This window comes from Pelobates fuscus, chromosome 9, assembly GCF_036172605.1.
Source record: "Pelobates fuscus isolate aPelFus1 chromosome 9, aPelFus1.pri, whole genome shotgun sequence".
NCBI classification, from domain to species: Eukaryota; Metazoa; Chordata; class Amphibia; order Anura; family Pelobatidae; genus Pelobates; species Pelobates fuscus.
In genome coordinates, this window is record NC_086325.1 from 172,182,030 (window position 1) to 172,194,795 (window position 12,766).

Here is a 12,766-nt window from a genome sequence, read left to right on the forward strand (position 1 = left end):
AGCAGAATACAGGGGAGAATGAGATCAGAGAAGGTAGCAGAATACAGGGGAGAATGAGATCAGAGAAGGTAGCAGAATACAGGGGAGAATGAGATCAGAGAAGGTAGCAGAATACAGGGGAGAATGAGATCAGAGAAGGTAGCAGAATCTAGGGGAGAATGAGATCAGAGAAGGTAGCAGAATCTAGGGGAGAATGAGATCAGAGAAGGTAGCAGAATCTAGGGGAGAATGAGATCAGAGAAGGTACCAGAATCTAGGGGAGAATGAGATCAGAGAAGGTAGCAGAATCTAGGGGAGAATGAGATCAGAGAAGGTAGCAGAATCTAGGGGAGAATGAGGTCAGAGAAGGTAGCAGAATCTAGGGGAGAATGAGATCAGAGAAGGTACCAGAATCTAGGGGAGAATGAGATCAGAGAAGGTAGCAGAATCTAGGGGAGAATGAGATCAGAGAAGGTAGCAGAATCTAGGGGAGAATGAGGTCAGAGAAGGTAGCAGAATCTAGGGAAGAATGAGATCAGAGAAGGTAGTAGAATATAGGGAAGAATGAGGTCAGAGAATGTAGCAGAATTTAGGGAAGAATGAGATCAGAGAAGGTAGCAGAATCTAGGGGAGAATGAGGTCAGAGAATGTAGCAGAATTTAGGGAAGAATGAGATCAGAGAAGGTAGCAGAATCTAGGGGAGAATGAGGTCAGAGAAGGTAGCAGAATCTAGGGGAGAATGAGATCAGAGAAGGTAGCAGAATCTAGGGGAGAATGAGATCAGAGAAGGTAGCAGAATCTAGGGGAGAATGAGATCAGAGAAGGTAGCAGAATCTAGGGGAGAATGAGATCAGAGAAGGTAGCAGAATCTAGGGGAGAATGAGATCAGAGAAGGTAGCAGAATCTAGGGGAGAATGAGATCAGAGAAGGTAGCAGAATCTAGGGGAGAATGAGATCAGAGAAGGTAGCAGAATCTAGGGAAGAATGAGATCAGAGAAGGTAGTAGAATATAGGGGAGAATGAGGTCAGAGAATGTAGCAGAATCTAGGGGAGAATGAGATCAGAGAAGGTAGCAGAATCTAGGGGAGAATGAGATCAGAGAAGGTAGTAGAATATAGGGGAGAATGAGGTCAGAGAATGTAGCAGAATTTAGGGAAGAATGAGATCAGAGAAGGTAGCAGAATCTAGGGGAGAATGAGGTCAGAGAAGGTAGCAGAATCTAGGGGAGAATGAGATCAGAGAAGGTAGCAGAATCTAGGGGAGAATGAGATCAGAGAAGGTAGCAGAATCTAGGGAAGAATGAGATCAGAGAAGGTAGTAGAATATAGGGGAGAATGAGGTCAGAGAATGTAGCAGAATTTAGGGAAGAATGAGATCAGAGAAGGTAGCAGAATCTAGGGGAGAATGAGGTCAGAGAAGGTAGCAGAATCTAGGGGAGAATGAGATCAGAGAAGGTACCAGAATCTAGGGGAGAATGAGATCAGAGAAGGTAGCAGAATCTAGGGGAGAATGAGATCAGAGAAGGTAGCAGAATCTAGGGGAGAATGAGATCAGAGAAGGTAGCAGAATCTAGGGGAGAATGAGATCAGAGAAGGTAGCAGAATCTAGGGGAGAATGAGATCAGAGAAGGTAGCAGAATCTAGGGGAGAATGAGATCAGAGAAGGTAGCAGAATCTAGGGAAGAATGAGATCAGAGAAGGTAGTAGAATATAGGGAAGAATGAGGTCAGAGAATGTAGCAGAATTTAGGGAAGAATGAGATCAGAGAAGGTAGCAGAATCTAGGGGAGAATGAGGTCAGAGAAGGTAGCAGAATCTAGGGGAGAATGAGATCAGAGAAGGTACCAGAATATAGGGGAGAATGAGATCAGAGAAGGTAGCAGAATCTAGGGGAGAATGGAGGTCAGAGAAGGTAGCAGAATATAGGGGAGAATGAGGTCAGAGAAGGTAACAGGATCTAAGGGAGAATGAGGTCAGAGAAGGTAGCAGAATATAGGGAAGAATGAGATCAGAGAAGGTAGCAGGATCTAGGGGAGAATAAGGTCAGAGAAGGTAGCAGAATACAGGGGAGAATGAGATCAGAGAAGGTAGCAGAATCTAGGGGAGAATGAGATCAGAGAAGGTAGCAGAATCTAGGGGAGAATGAGATCAGAGAAGGTAGCAGAATCTAGGGGAGAATGAGATCAGAGAAGGTAGCAGAATATAGGGGAGAATGAGATCAGAGAAGGTAGCAGAATATAGGGGAGAATGAGATCAGAGAAGGTAGCAGAATATAGGTGTGGCGAAAGTACGGTAACCTCGCCACTTGTATTTGGAGGGGCCTGCTTGCCAGCCTCCTATCCACAGACTATGGGCCCTGCAGGGAAACCTATAAAAAACTACCGAACTTGACCGACTGTTAGCACTGATTTCCCTGGAATTGTTTTGGGCATAGGACCATGTGCATGGTCGGTCAAAACTATGACTTACAGGAAATCCCTGAACCCCTGAACTGATCTGGGTGATGTTTGAATATGTTGTTCACCCAGATAGGGGCTATCAGGGGATGTAACTTGATTTATGGGGTTTTATGTGTTTTTAAGGTACTTTTGGGGGTTTCATAAAATCGTATGTTTTTCTGGGCTTGGAGATAATTGGGTTAGATTAGTACAGTTCCTGATTCCATTATCTCCCAAGCACATAGGAGGGATTCTATTGTTTGTGTATGGGAGTGTCTCACTGTATGACTGTTTTTATTGGTTTATTTACTTTGTGTCCCTGTGCCCAACAAGGTCCACCTGGGTGTCACCCTTGTTGGGAAACTTGCATAAAAGGCCAGTGTGCCTCCATTAAAATTCTGTTCCTGCTTACCCTCAACATAGAGTCTCATCTCATGTGTGGGGGAAACAGCTGTATCTATCCTGGAGATTGCTATATCACTATACTCCCCGGGAATTATAATCACTAGCTCTTATAAGAGCTGTTCCTGCTACGCTCTCTGGAGTAGGAGAGGTCTGCCCACTGGAAGCTGGATCCTGGTCTCGGGTCCAGGGTGGGTGAAGGACGGCGTGACCCCGGCGCAGCTGGATTGCTGGAAGTGGGGTCTGCAGTGCTTATGGTGTCTGGTGGAGTGCTGGGATTCCTCGGTGAGCACTAGGATCATCGATTGGCGGAGGCACTCGGTCGGAGTGCAAGGAGTTCCTTCACAATAGGGGAGAATGAGGTCAGAGAAGGTAGCAGAATATAGGGGAGAATGAGGTCAGAGAAGGTAGCAGAATATAGGGGAGAATGAGGTCAGAGAAGGTAGCAGAATATAGGGGAGAATGAGGTCAGAGAAGGTAGCAGAATATAGGGGAGAATGAGGTCAGAGAATGTAGCAGAATATAGGGGAGAATGAGGTCAGAGAAGAGGTCATGATGCATAGGATATGGCCAATGATGGTATAATGGCAGAGGCTCTATAATAATGTCAAAATTATTAACTACTAATATTTTCAAAACCAAAAAAGAACACACAGACTGATCTAATAAAACATTCCGGTTATGTGACCAAACACGAACATCCTTTAAAAGGTTACAAACATTTAATAAATTCGTAACAAATGTATCTGTATCTTCCACCTGAGCTGCCACGGCCCCCGGGGACCTTCCTGGAGGCTCTTGGTTAGGTTTCCAGGTGTTCTGATCTTATTTAACGAGCTCATTAATAAAGCCAACCATACAGGGTTTTGTGCACATGTTACGACTGTCAGGAATGTAAAGGCCAAAAGTAGCTAAACCACTAGCAGAGCAGATTCATGTACACGTCGACATCACAATACAGCGAGAACAGCCATTAACGCCCACAATGCATCACACTGCCCTCACCATACAGCAAGAACAGCCATTAACACCCACAATGCATCTCACACCGACCTCACCATACAGCGAGGACAGCCATTAACGCCCACAATGCATCACACTGCCCTCACCATACAGCGAGGACAGCCATTAACGCCCACAATGCATCTCACACCGACCTCACCATACAGCAAGAACAGCCATTAACGCCCACAATGCATCACACTGCCCTCACCATACAGCGAGGACAGCCATTAACGCCCACAATGCATCTCACACCGATCTCCCCATACAGCAAGAACAGCCATTAACGCCCACAATGCATCTCACACCGACCTCACCATACAGCGAGGACAGCCATTAACGCCCACAATGCATCTCACACCGATCTCCCCATACAGCAAGAACAGCCATTAACGCCCACAATGCATCTCACACCGACCTCACCATACAGCGAGGACAGCCATTAACGCCCACAATGCATCTCCCACCGATCTCACCATACAGCAAGAACAGCCATTAACACCCACAATGCATCACACTGCCCTCACCATACAGCGAGAACAGCCATTAACGCCCACAATGCATCTCACACCGACCTCACCATACAGCAAGAACAGCCATTAACACCCACAATCCATCTCACACCGACCTCACCATACAGCAAGAACTGCCATTAACACCCACAATGCATCTCACACCGACCTCACCATACAGCAAGAACAGCCATTAACGCCCACAATGCATCTCACACTGCCCTCACCATACAGCAAGAACAGCCATTAACGCCCACAATGCATCACACTGCCCTCACCATACAGCGAGGACAGCCATTAACGCCCACAATGCATCTCACACCGACCTCACCATACAGCAAGAACAGCCATTAACGCCCACAATGCATCTCACACCGACCTCACCATACAGCAAGAACAGCCATTAACGCCCACAATGCATCTCACACCGACCTCACCATACAGCGAGGACAGCCATTAACGCCCACAATGCATCTCCCACCGATCTCACCATACAGCAAGAACAGCCATTAACGCCCACAATCCATCTCACACCGACCTCACCATACAGCGAGGACAGCCATTAACACCACAATGCATCTCACACCGATCTCACCATACAGTGAGGACAGCCATTAATGCCCACAATGTATCACACTGTCTTCCCCATACAGCGTCGACAGTCATTAATTGTCCATCCCATTTCATCATGGCCTCCATCATACCGCCACACTCTCCCTTTAATCATGGCCTCCATCATACCGCCACACTCTCCCTTTAATCATGGCCTCCATCATACCGCCACACTCTCCCTTTAATCATGGCCTCCATCATACCGCCACACTCTCCCTTTAATCATGGCCTCCATCATACCGCCACACTCTCCCTTTAATCATGGCCTCCATCATACCGCCACACTCTCCCTTTAATCATGGCCTCCATCATACCGCCACATCTTCCCTTTAATCATGGCCTCCATCATACTGCCACACTCTCCCTTTAATCATGGCCTCCATCATACCGCCACATCTTCCCTTTAATCATGGCCTCCATCATACCGCCACACTCTCCCTTTAATCATGGCCTCCATCATACCGCCACACTCTCCCTTTAATCATGGCCTCCATTATACCGCCACACTATCCCTTTAATCATGGCCTCCATCATACCGCCACACTCTCCCTTTAATCATGGCCTCCATCATACCGCCACACTCTCCCTTTAATCATGGCCTCCATCATACCGCCACACTCTCCCTTTAATCATGGCCTCCATCATACCGCCACACTATCCCTTTAATCATGGCCTCCATCATACCGCCACACTATCCCTTTAATCATGGCCTCCATCATACTGCCACACTCTCCCTTCAATCATGGCCTCCATCATACCGCCACACTATCCCTTTAATCATGGCCTCCATCATACCGCCACACTCTCCCTTTAATCATGGCCTCCATCATACCGCCACACCTTCCCTTTCATCATGGCCTCCTCCTTGTAATTTCACATTCATCACCCCTTTGACATACCCGCTAGCAAGCCTCACTGCTGATGGCTAGCATAATGCATAAAGAGCCATTACTGCACACAACCCAAGAAACACCAGAACCACGACAGATTATTAATATTATTATTATTGTTATTTATATAGCGCAAACTAGTTAAAGTGAAAGGTAAATTCCTACTTTAGTGACATCACATGCTAAGAGTTTAAATGGGAAAGCTAAAATAGAAACTGGGTGCTAATAGAAAAGGGACCGAGCTAATATGCAGAACAAGTTCGCACCCTTTACATTGGTTCACATGGCTACCATCTGCCTCGGTTGGTTTTCCTCCTGGCGTTCACCCACACACTGAATATTCTGTATAGATTTTCATTTATTTTTACTTATTCTCACATTTACTTGAACTCCATTTATATTTTTGTTGAATCACATAACGTTCACCAATAACTACACACTTTGTGTGGCCAGAGGCCATGGAACACAGTCACCCCGATGGGGAGCCCTGTACTAACCCAGCAGCAGCCACAATGACCCCGGCTCACAGGGTACACGTGGCAAATAAACAATGAAATAGAGGTTCTTCTTACACCAAACAACTTGTTCTGCTGTTTTTGAGCGGTTAAACCTATCAATGTCCGAAATGAAAGCTCTAATTAATGCAAAAAATAAAATTAATAATTAATGGCCAATAAAGGATGTAATTAAAGTATTGCTTTCACACTGACGAGGGCACTTAAACATAATCCAAAGTGTGTTCTGCCTCCACATTCAAAGCACCGCATCAGCAGATTTCTACAGAAAGTACTTCAGATTTAATAATATCCAGTTTTTGGTTTTAAATACCTTTCCCCTCTTTGCCCCCTGTCCTTTCCACTTTCAGAAACTACTGATTGATGGAGTCACAAAACAATTTCTGTGTCACGGGCATTGGGAAACCACCTCAAAAAGAACAAAATGAGGCTTAATAAAATGGAAAAAACACACTCTGACCGCTAGATCACACAGCACTTCACCCACACTCTTCATTAAGGTTTTAATTACCAGCCTTTATGAAAACCAGGGGGGGGGGGGTGAACCAGGTATCCCAGGACTGTGCGCAAACAGAGGGGGTTGTAAAACGAGTATCCCACTACTGTGCGCAAACAGAGGGGGACTGTAAACCACGTATCCCAGGACTGTGCGCAAACAGAGGGGGACTGTAAAACGAGTATCCCACTACTGTGCGCAAACAGAGGGGGGACTGTAAAACGGGTATCCCACTACTGTGCGCAAACAGAGGGGGGCTGTAAAACGGGTATCCCACTACTGTGCGCAAACAGAGGGGGACTGTAAACCACGTATCCCAGGACTGTGCGCAAACAGAGGGGGACTGTAAAACGGGTATCCCACTACTGTGCGCAAACAGAGGGGGGACTGTAAAACGGGTATCCCACTACTGTGCGCAAACAGAGGGGGACTGTAAACCACGTATCCCAGGTCTGTGCGCAAACAGAGGGGGACTGTAAAACGAGTATCCCACTACTGTGCGCAAACAGAGGGGGGACTGTAAAACGGGTATCCCACTACTGTGCGCAAACAGAGGGGGGCTGTAAAACGGGTATCCCACTACTGTGCGCAAACAGAGGGGGACTGTAAACCACGTATCCCAGGACTGTGCGCAAACAGAGGGGGACTGTAAAACGGGTATCCCACTACTGTGCGCAAACAGAGGGGGACTGTAAACCACGTATCCCAGGACTGTGCGCAAACAGAGGGGGACTGTAAAACGGGTATCCCACTACTGTGCGCAAACAGAGGGGGATGGTAAACCGGGTGTCCTAGGACTGTGCGCAAACAGAGGGGGACTGTAAAACGGGTATCCCACTACTGTGCGCAAACAGAGGGGGACTGTAAACCACGTATCCCAGGACTGTGCTTAAACAGGGGGGATGGTAAACCGGGTATCCCAGGGCTGTGCGTAAACAGGGGGGATGGTAAACCGGGTATCCCAGGACTGTGCGCAAACAGGGGGGATGGTAAACCGGGTATCCCCGGACTGTGCGCAAACAGAGGGGGGCTGTAAAATGGCTATCCCACTACTGTGCGCAAACAGAGGGGGACTGTAAACCACGTATCCCAGGACTGTGCGTAAACAGGGGGGATGGTAAACCGGGTATCCGAGGACTGTGCGTAAACAGGGGGCATGGTAAACCGGGTATCCCAGGACTGTGCGTAAACAGGGGGGATGGTAAACCGGGTATCCCAGGACTGTGCGTAAACAGGGGGGATGGTAAGCCGGGTATCCCAGGACTGTGCGTAAACAGGGGGGATGGTAAACCGGGTATCCCACTACTGTGCGCAAACAGAGGGGGACTGTAAAACGGGTATCCCAGGACTGTGCGCAAACAGAGGGGGGCTGTAAAACGGGTATCCCACTACTGTGCGCAAACAGAGGGGGACTGTAAAACGGGTATCCCACTACTGTGCGCAAACAGAGGGGGACTGTAAAACGGGTATCCCACTACTGTGCGCAAACAGAGGGGGACTGTAAACCACGTATCCCAGGACTGTGCGTAAACAGGGGGCATGGTAAACCGGGTATCCCAGGACTGTGAGTAAACAGAGGGGATGGTAAACCGGGTATCCCAGGACTGTGAGTAAACAGAGGGGATGGTAAACCGGGTATCCCAGGACTGTGAGTAAACAGAGGGGATGGTAAACCGGGTATCCCAGGACTGTGAGTAAACAGAGGGGATGGTAAACCGGGTATCCCAGGACAGTGCATAAACAGGGGGGGGGGGGGGGGACTGTAAACCGGGTATCCCAGGACTGTGAGTAAACAGAGGGGATGGTAAACCGGGTATCCCAGGACTGTGAGTAAACAAAGGGGATGGTAAACCGGGTATCCCAGGACTGTGAGTAAACAAAGGGGATGGTAAACCGGGTATCCCAGGACTGTGCATAAACAGGGGGGGGGGGGACTGTAAACCGGGTATCCGAGGACTGTGCGTAAACAAGGGGGACTGTAAACTGGGTATTCTAGGGCTGTACATAAACACGGTATCCCAGGACTGTGTGTAAACAGGGGGGGACCCGAGGGATCAGGGTGGTAGATTTAAAGGGACCCGAGTGGTAGATTTAAAGGGACCAGAGTGGTAGATTTAAAGGGACCAGAGTGGTAGACCTGGGGGAGCGGGTTGGTAGACTTGAAGGGACCTGGGGGAGCGGGTTGGTAGACTTGAAGGGACCTGGGGGAGCTGGGTGGTAGATTTGAAGGGACCTGGGGGAGCTGGGTGGTAGATTTGAAGGGAACTGGGGGAGCTGGGTGGAACTGGGGGAGCTGGGTGGTAGATTTGAAGGGACCTAGGGGAGATGGGTGGTAGATTTGAAGGGACCTAGGGGAACTGGGTGGTAGATTTGAAGGGAACTGGGGGAGCTGGGTGGTAGATTTGAAGGGAACTGGAGGAGCTGGGTGGAACTGGGGGAGATGGGTGGTAGGTTTGAAGGGACCTAAGGGAGATGGGTGGTAGGTTTGAAGGGACCTAGGGGAACTGGGTGGTAGATTTGAAGGGACCTATGGGAACTGGGTGGTAGATTTGAAGGGACCTGGGGGAGCAGAGCGGTAGATTTGAAGGGACCTGGGGGAGCAGAGCGGTAGATTTGAAGGGACCTGGGGGAGCAGAGCGGTAGATTTGGGGCGACCCGTGGGGTGCACAGTGAAAGATTTGAGGCAACCCAAGGGGTGCACATAGGTAAATTTGAGGCGACCTGAGGGAGCAGGGTGGAACATTTGAGGCGACCTGAGGGAGCAGGGTGGAACATTTGAGGCGACCTGAGGGAGCAGGGTGGAACATTTGAGGCGACCTGAGGGAGCAGGGTGGAACATTTGAGGCGACCTGAGGGAGCAGGGTGGAACATTTGAGGCGACCTGAGGGAGCAGGGTGGAACATTTGAGGCGACCTGAGGGAGCAGGGTGGAACATTTGAGGCGACCTGAGGGAGCAGGGTGGAACATTTGAGGCGACCTGAGGGAGCAGGGTGGAACATTTGAGGCGACCTGAGGGAGCAGGGTGGAACATTTGAGGCGACCTGAGGGAGCAGGGTGGAACATTTGAGGCGACCTGAGGGAGCAGGGTGGAACATTTGAGGCGACCTGAGGGAGCAGGGTGGAACATTTGAGGCGACCTGAGGGAGCAGGGTGGAACATTTGAGGCGACCTGAGGGAGCAGGGTGGAACATTTGAGGCGACCTGAGGGAGCAGGGTGGAACATTTGAGGCGACCTGAGGGAGCAGGGTGGAACATTTGAGGCGACCTGAGGGAGCAGGGTGGAACATTTGAGTCGACCTGAGGGAGCAGGGTGGAACATTTGAGTCGACCTGAGGGAGCAGGGTGGAACATTTGAGTCGACCTGAGGGAGCAGGGTGGAACATTTGAGTCGACCTGAGGGAGCAGGGTGGAACATTTGAGTCGACCTGAGGGAGCAGGGTGGAACATTTGAGTCGACCTGAGGGAGCAGGGTGGAACATTTGAGGCGACCTGAGGGAGCAGGGTGGAACATTTGAGGCGACCTGAGGGAGCAGGGTGGAACATTTGAGGCGACCGGAGGGAGCAGGGTGGAACATTTGAGACGACCTGAGGGAGCAGGGTGGAACATTTGAGGCGACCTGAGGGAGCAGGGTGGAACATTTGAGGCGACCTGAGGGAGCAGGGTGGAACATTTGAGGCGACCTGAGGGAGCAGGGTGGAACATTTGAGGCGACCTGAGGGAGCAGGGTGGAACATTTGAGGTGACCAAAGGGAACGGAGTGATAGATGTGAGTGAACCTAAAGGGAGTGCAGTAGTAGATTTGAAGGGACCACATGGAGTGGAGTAGTAGATTTGAAGGGACCACATGGAGTGGAGTAGTAGATTTGAAGGGACCACATGGAGTGGAGTAATAGATTTGAAGGGACCCGAAGGAGCGAGGTTGTAGATTTAAAGGCACCCAAGGGGTGCAGGTGGTTGATTTGAGGGCCTATTTGCATTGTGGGCCTATAATACAAAATAATACACAGGTGGAATGGGCTTGACATGTGGCTACCCACTGAACAACACTGTAGGTGCCCCTACACGCATGCGCAAAGCCCATATTAAGGATGATGAAGTCACACAGGGAGCCCACATTCTGGAGGACAGATTCACTCTCCACACATGCGGGGAGCCCACATTCTTGAGTACGGGGTGTCCATACGTGCATGAAGGGAGGCAACATTTTGGTGAACAGGGTGCCCCTCCGAGCACCCGGAGAGTCCACATTCTGGAGGATGTGATGCCCCTATGTGCATGGCGGGGAGCCCACATTCTGAAGGATGGGGTGTATCTACGAGCACGCGGAATGCCCTTATGGACGACGTGGTGCTCCTCCGGACAAGCGGAGAGCCCACATTCTGGAGGACGGGGTGCCCCGACGAGCGCGCGGGGAGCCCACATTCTGGAGGTCGGGGTGCCCCGACGAGCGCGCGGGGAGCCCACATTCTGGAGGTCGGGGTGCCCCGACGAGCGCGCGGGGAGCCCACATTCTGGAGGTCGGGGTGCCCCGACGAGCGCGCGGGGAGCCCACATTCTGGAGGTCGGGGTGCCCCGACGAGCGCGCGGGGAGCCCACATTCTGGAGGTCGGGGTGCCCCGACGAGCGCGCGGGGAGCCCACATTCTGGAGGTCGGGGTGCCCCGACGAGCGCGCGGGGAGCCCACATTCTGGAGGTCGGGGTGCCCCGACGAGCGCGCGGGGAGCCCACATTCTGGAGGTCGGGGTGCCCCGACGAGCGCGCGGGGAGCCCACATTCTGGAGGTCGGGGTGCCCCGACGAGGTCGGGGTGCCCCGACGAGCGCGCGGGGAGCCCACATTCTGGAGGTCGGGGTGCCCCGACGAGCGCGCGGGGAGCCCACATTCTGGAGGTCGGGGTGCCCCGACGAGCGCGCGGGGAGCCCACATTCTGGAGGTCGGGGTGCCCCGACGAGCGCGCGGGGAGCCCACATTCTGGAGGTCAGGGTGCCCCGACGAGCACGCCGGGAGCCCACATTCATGTGGAGAACACCTTAGTGTATGTGAAGCACTACATGTTAGGGTAACATTTACAAGGGAGGCAATAAAAGAGGAGTGAAAGGAAGCACAGGAAGATGAGGGGGCCTGATAAGGAATAGGGGAGCAGGTGTTTAACTGTGGAGACCCCACCCAATATAGGGGGCAGATTATTAGCTAATCGAACAGGACCCCTGGGTGGGGGGTCGATTACTGCCAGAGACACACCCTGTGTAAATACTCAGCCCCCCCCAATTTAAACCCTCAATGCCCCCTCCCCAAACAGCACTATCCCAGCATGCATCCTGCCCAGCACCCCTGTACCCCATCACCCCCTCCCCCAAACAGCACTATCCCAGCATGCATCCTGCCCAGCACCCCTGTACCCCATCACCCCCTCCCCCAAACAGCACTATCCCAGCATGCACCCTGCCCGGTACCCCTGTACCCCCTCATTCCCCCCACCAAACCCCTTACCTTGCTGGGGGGCTGCTTCCTCCACTCAGCCCGACGGACACTCAGCTCTCAGCCCGCTCTCCCTCCTCCTCCTGCTCACACTGAGCTCCTCCAGCCCTCCTGAGACCCTTTAAACACGGACCGTACCAAGCGCTGAATGGGGGGATTATCCTTCTCCCGACACCCCGAGCTCGGCTAAACCCGGCCAGGCAGCCAGACAGCGGCAGCACAGCTCCGGGGAGGGAGACAATCCACCCAAACCGGGAACAACGGACTAATTAGTCAAACAAGACAACTCCGGACTCCACCTCTGCAGACCCCTACACCCCCGAAATGGGGTGGTATCGTCCTCAGTTATCCTACAGCAGGTCTCTCTCCACTAGAAACCACAGACCTGGGGGGAGGGGGAGGGTCTGGGGGTCCAGGAGTAACCATTACTGAGAGTGGGGGGAT

General features: G+C 51.5%; 1 protein-coding gene across 1 annotated transcript in view; it reads right to left on the reverse strand.

The window, feature by feature from the left end:
- The window catches only part of PLXNA3 (plexin A3), a 133,342-nt gene extending 120,881 nt beyond the window's left edge, over positions 1 to 12,461 (reverse strand). Inside the window, exon 1 of the mRNA XM_063433160.1 lies at positions 12,335 to 12,461. The gene's annotated coding sequence lies outside the window, so the exon portion shown is untranslated. The remainder of the gene's footprint in view (positions 1 to 12,334) is intronic.
- Positions 12,462 to 12,766: the final 305 nt, after the last annotated feature.